General features: G+C 48.5%; 1 pseudogene; it reads left to right on the plus strand.

Moving 5' to 3' along the window:
* Nucleotides 1–1,337: 1,337 nt before the first annotated feature.
* Nucleotides 1,338–3,987, plus strand: LOC138169649 (zinc finger protein ZXDC pseudogene; annotated as a pseudogene).
* The last annotated feature ends 2,067 nt before the right edge of the window (nucleotides 3,988–6,054 follow it).

Genomic DNA, 6,054 nt, shown 5'->3' on the forward strand with positions numbered 1-6,054 from the left:
TAGCATAAGTTTTAATAGTTTAAAGTACACAAAGACTTTTGGAACATACAGAGAGTAAGTATAAAGTCATAGTTAACTACCAGATGGTTGGGGAGGGAGGGAACTAGCATTTGTTGGGAGGGGGAAATCAACAAATCATGTAGAAGGCCATGGCTGAGGTGCATCTTGGAGGAAAAGAAGGATTCTTTAAGGCAGAAGTGAGGAAGGAGACCATTCCAGGCATGGCGGATGACTAGCTCAAAAACAGAGGGGAGAAGGAAGGTCATGTATGAGAAAAGAGAGAACAGCTTGACTGAATCATGGAATGCAGGTGGGTAAGAAATGTACAATAAGGTTGAAAAGACAGGTTGATGTTAGGTTGTGAAGGCTATTAAAAGCTAAACAAAGGAACTTATATTTCATCTTACAGGCAATGAGAAACCACTGGCGTTGAGTGAGTAGGGGAGGGATGTGGTAAGATATCTGCTTAAGGAAAAATTACTTTGGTAGCAGTGTGCAGGATGGAATGGAATAGGGAGAGACCTGAGCCTGGGGGGACCGAGGATCTGATATTCACATAATATTTTAAGGTTTGAAAAGGTCTCTTCATGTATCACCTCATTTGAGCCTCACAACCATTCTTTGGGGTAACCTAAATGCTGACTATCCCCATTTTACAGATGAAGAGATTCAGAGATTAAGTGACTTGTCCAAGGTCACATAACTAGTAAATGTAAAAAATGGGATTCTGATTCATTATCCTTACCAACTCCAAACCTGGCAGTCTCTCCTTTATACTACCCTACCCATTTGTACTCCAAGGAAATTTGAGGAAGAAGACATTGTTTTAAGCGGTAGGGGTTAGAGCAGAATTAATGAAGGAGGTGGAAGCTGAGCTGGGTCTGGAAGCCAAAGTATTTCAAAAGCTGGAGATGCAGTGACTCTCTTCCAGGCACCAAAGGCAATCTGGACGGATTCGGGAAGGCTGAGAGGCTGGAGGAGACAAGGCAAGCAGCTAGGCCAGAGCCTAAACAGTCCTCTAATAGACTAGAATAAAGAACACATGAAGGGAAGTGATACGAAGTAAATATTTAAACCAGTCAATAAGCATTTGTTAAATATAAAATATGTGTCATGGTCTGTATTGGGTTGGAACAAGGGAGCAAATCTTAACTTCTGGGCTAAATTTTCATATTATCCAGTGGAAAGTCACTGAGGGTTGGTGACCAAAGGCAACATCACAGTCAGTCTGTGCATCAGATTATTGGTGTTTCTGTGAAAGATTCACTGGGGACCCACCCAAGGTGGGCATCCAGGGGCTGCTTGAGGCCCAGACCCTGAGTGGGAACCAACAAACAATGTGGCTGCAGCCTCCTGAGCCTGTGGAGGGCCCAGCCCGCCAGCTGCCTTGGCCCCCACGGCCCCCATGCAGCCCTGCCTGCTCCTTTGGACAACACAGCCCACTAGACCTCCTCTCTGCAGCCCCTGCTCCTGGTGCCCAATGCCAGCAGCGGCAAAGGCCGGCGCCTGGGCCACCAAGCCCAGGCCCGGAGAGCTCCGGGATGAAGGGCCCCTGGCTCCCGCGCCCTGCGGCCCGGCCCGCCGCGGCCTTCTCCAGCTCCAGCAAGAACCAGAACCTCATCTTGTGTAACCAGAACGGCTTCCTGATGTTGGCGGCCAAGGGCGGCCCACAGCACCGCCCCCTGCTTCCTCCCCCCCCCCCCCCCCCCCCCCCCCCCCCCCCCCCCCCTGCTCCCCCCCCCCCCCCCCCCCCCCCCACGCAGACCCCCACTCCCATCCTGGCTGCAGCCCCAGAGGGCTATCAGGACCTTGCTCTGCCCTGCAGAGCAGGCCAACCTGGGCCTGACTGCCCATGGCCAGCTTCCTGCTGGCCAAGCCGTAGCAAAGGGCCCAGGGCCGCCGCACTGCCCATGGGAGCCAAGGGCAGAGAAGTGGTCAGGCTGGGTGTAGGTGATGGCACGGGCGTTGTGCTGGTCTACCACTGCCCTGAGCCCGACTGTCCACACACCTTCCCCAAGAAGCACCGGCTGAAGCTGCACCTGCTGTCACACAGCAGCAAGCAGGGCCAGCGGCCCTTCAAGTGCCCACTGGATGGCTGCGGGTGGTCCTTCACCCATCCTACAAGCTCAAGCGGCACCTGCAGTCTCACAACAAGCTGTGGCCCTTCAGCTTCCCTGTGGGTGGCTGCAGCATGGCCTATAACCTCAAGGTGCACATGAAGGGCCACGTACAAGAGAACACGTTCAAGTGCGAGCTGTGGGCCCAGTGCTTCCCCACGCAAGCCAAACCTGCAGCAGCACACCAGCGCAGTCACTTCCAGCCCCAGTGGCCCTACAAGTGCTAGCTCCCCTGTGGTGAGAGACCGTTTATCACAGCAAGTGCTTTATTTTCCCATAATCGAGCCCACTTCAGAGAACAGGAACTCTTTTCTTGCTCCTTTCCTGGATGTAACAAGCAGTATGATAAAGCCTGTCACCTGAAGATACAGTTGAGGAGCCATACACCTGGTGAAAGGCCTTTCATCTGTGATTTCAGGTTGTGGCTGGGTGTATGTCTAAGCTTCACTAGCCTAAGCTTCTGAGGCACAAAAGAAAACATGAAGATGACCAGAGGTTTACTTGTCCAGTAGAAGGCTGCAGTAAATCCTTTACAAGAGCAGAACGTGAAAGGTCATAGTGTGACCCACCTGGGCACAAAGCCATTGGAGTATCTAGCAGAAGGCTGCTGTGCTCTGTTTTCTGCACAGAACAGTCTGTCCATCCACTGGAAGAAGCAGCTCCAGGATGTGAGAAGCCCATGCCCTGTATCTAGCTACAATAAGCTGTTCATGGCCAAGCACAGTATGAAGTCTCACATGGCCAAGCAGCATCACTTTAGTTCAGACCTCTTAAGCCAGCTTGAAGCTACAAGTTTTCTATACCTAGCAGTGAACTTACCAGTCCAGCACAGAGTAATCTTGGCAACATAGACCTCATCTCTCTCTTCTCTAACAACAATTCTGCAATTACAACATTAGTGAACTCTGGAATTTTGACAACAGGTGTTGCTTCAGTGAGCTTGACTCTTGGGGGAAAACTTTCTGTTAATAATAGCACCTTGGGGCAGGCTGTGGACCCATTGATATAGCAGTGACATGCCCCACAATCTTGATAGCTCTCTGTTGCTGGGCTCTACAGCCATGGTTTTACAACAAAGCACTTTAAATCTGGATGACGTCCAGACTGTCAGTGCAGAAGTGTTGGGGTCTCTGGCATCTCTGTCTGTGAAGAGTTCTGGTCACAACCTTCCTGCTCTGACAGCTAGCAATAACTTAACAATAGAACCAGCCACACTGACCCTGGCCAGCAGCCTCACTGGGTGCAATGTTCCTGGACTCCTGACGCCACCCAAAGCTGAACAGGACTTACTTCCCAGCTCAGACATTGTTGGACAATAGGAAGGAAGCAAAGTTATGACTCAGTTTGTCTTCTCCAACCCAATAGCAAGCTACAGTGCTCAGAAAGAAACGGATCTCCACACATTGCCTGGGAGCTCCTTTTTGGAAAGTGGGGTCTCAGCAAGAACTGATTATCAAGCCATTCAGCTAGTCAAGAAAAAAAAAAAGAGAAAGGGCGGGGAGGCAGCACAGAGTCATCAGGATCTACTCAAAGGAAATTAAAAGGTGGTAAAGTGAGTCCCACTAATTTCTCCACAAGTCAGAGCAATCAATCATGTGGGTATATTGTAGTGTGGAATGGAGGCTTAACAGTACGAGATCTGGCCACTGGAGCTCTGTTTGTTCAGATTCAGTTATTGCAGGATGATCCCCCTGGTGATGGAGACTCACCATTTAAGCTCAACTCTCAGTTTTCCACATCACAATCTCAACTTACTGTGGATTTACCAGTACCTATACTTCAGGAGTCACATATTTCAACTGAGGATGATGCCGGTTCTGATAACTCACAGTTCACAGGAAGCACAATAAACTTACAGGACCTAGAATGAGACTATTAATATTGCTTTGGGGCGGGGAGGGATGCAAAAAGTGCAATCATGCTATAGCAAATGGAAAAGATGTTTCCAGAACTTAATTTAATTTTTAAAGAAAATGTGGGGGAAAAAAATTGGTGCTGATGCATCTTGTTTTATGATTCCACATCAAAAGTTTCTTCAAAGGACTCCTGGATGTCAATAGATGTTCGTCTTCCACTTGGACTGTTAGGAAACAGTCCCTTGGGTTGGGTTGTATGAAGCTGCCTTGCAAAACAGAAAGGCTATGATAAAGCAAGTACTTTGATCCAGCCACTTACACCACTTTGGTTTGTGAATCTGCCCTTCCATTGTTGAACTTAACCTGCAAATCATTTGTTGCATTAAAAAATGACAACTTTTAAGAGGAGGCAAAGATTTAGATCAGTCGATAAATACAAGACTTTCTGACCAATCTCTGGGCACTTAGACTAGAAGGGAGGAAGGTGCAGTGAGACTGACCCTGTACTGGAGAGAGGCCCCAAAGCCTGCTGAGCTGTGGGGGACTGGCATCTGATAGAGAGGAAACAGAATCCCAGGCCCTCCATCGGGCTCTTTCCCTTTCTGGATGCCCTCGAGATGGTCCTGTTCCAAGTATTTAGACTGTGTTGGATTAGTACTGGGAGCAATCCCATAGGCCGTCTAGGCCACACCCCTTATTTACAGAGGAGAAAACTGAAGCTCAGAGGGTGTTGCAGCAGCATTTGAACCTATGTCTCCCTGATTCCAAGTACAACCCTCTGTCCATGGTGCTGCGCTGCCCATGATCACCATGGCAGTTGTTCTGCTGGAGTGTGTGGCAGCCTAAAAGGTCATGAGGAGGCAAAGATGTGGGCCCCAGGGTCATGGTGCCAAGGACCTGGGATTTCTGTCTGTGGGTGGCCTCTCCACTGATGCAGGCTCCGGCTCCATCTTGTCTCAGAGCCGCCTGTGTCTTGGGGGGCCAGAGGCGGAATTTTGATGTGTGGCAGTGTTGGCCATTCCACCGCACACACCCCAGCCCTGGTGTGTGAGGAGGTGGGGGCTTCCTTTCAGCATTCATCAGCCTGTTTGGAACAAGGGAAAAAATCAGGACTGTGGAGTGCACATAGGAGTGGGCTTCTGGCCATCCTGGTTTCATATCCCACATAAAATTTGGGCCATAAGAGTTTACCTTTTAAAAAATTAAATTTTGCATTTGGGTATTTTTACACTTGCTGATCACTTGGCAATGCCTATAAAATTATGTATAGTACTTAATAGTATGGCTTGTGTACCTTTCCTGTTGTGAGGCTAAAGATGTGCTTTGTATAATATGTATAAATAGGATTTTTTTTACAAAGAAAGACATGTCATACAAAAGGACATGAGTTTCTAACCTTGTACATATTTATTTGTTATTTACAATTATAGAATTCACACAGGATTGTTCAGAAATGCTTTTTTGTGTGTGCCTTTGGAAGTCTATGCTTGTGTAAAGCTGCTGTTTTGTTTCTTGGACCTGAAAGGAATACAGATTATTCCCACTTCTGCATTTCTCGAATTTTTAGACTTGTGCTCTTTGGAGCAATTCCAGCAAACCACTGCAACTCCTCATCTGCCCTGCTGTCTGCACTCTCCAAAACCCCATCTGAGCCCATTCCAGTGTGGCCACGCCTTCACAGACATCCCCTTACAGGCACACCTCTCTTCATGGAATTGCATGCTGCCTCCCTGGCCACTGCCCCCAGACCACTGTGGCCAGAGAAAGTCCTAATCCATTCCCTCTACAAGCCTGGGCTCCTTCCCACCCTTTCATGGACACTTGCCCTGGGGAGGCTTATGGCTGTGGCTTACAGGATATGTGTGTTGCTAACATGGGACAGGTACTGACTAGTGGTCAAATTCTTCTTGGCTTTGAGGTTCATTGCTGGCAATGGACATGACTCCCTAGTACAGAAGAATTAATAAAGCTTAAAAAAAAAAGATTCACTGGAGATGGGAGAGACTAGGAAGACCAGTTAGGGTACTGTGACCATAATACAGGTGAGAGGTTATAAGGACCTTAACTAGCATTAGCTGTGT

This window comes from Petaurus breviceps, unplaced genomic scaffold, assembly GCF_028583685.1.
Source record: "Petaurus breviceps papuanus isolate PSGF00001 unplaced genomic scaffold, PetGlider_PUasm1.0 37, whole genome shotgun sequence".
In the NCBI taxonomy this organism is placed as follows: domain Eukaryota; kingdom Metazoa; phylum Chordata; class Mammalia; order Diprotodontia; family Petauridae; genus Petaurus; species Petaurus breviceps.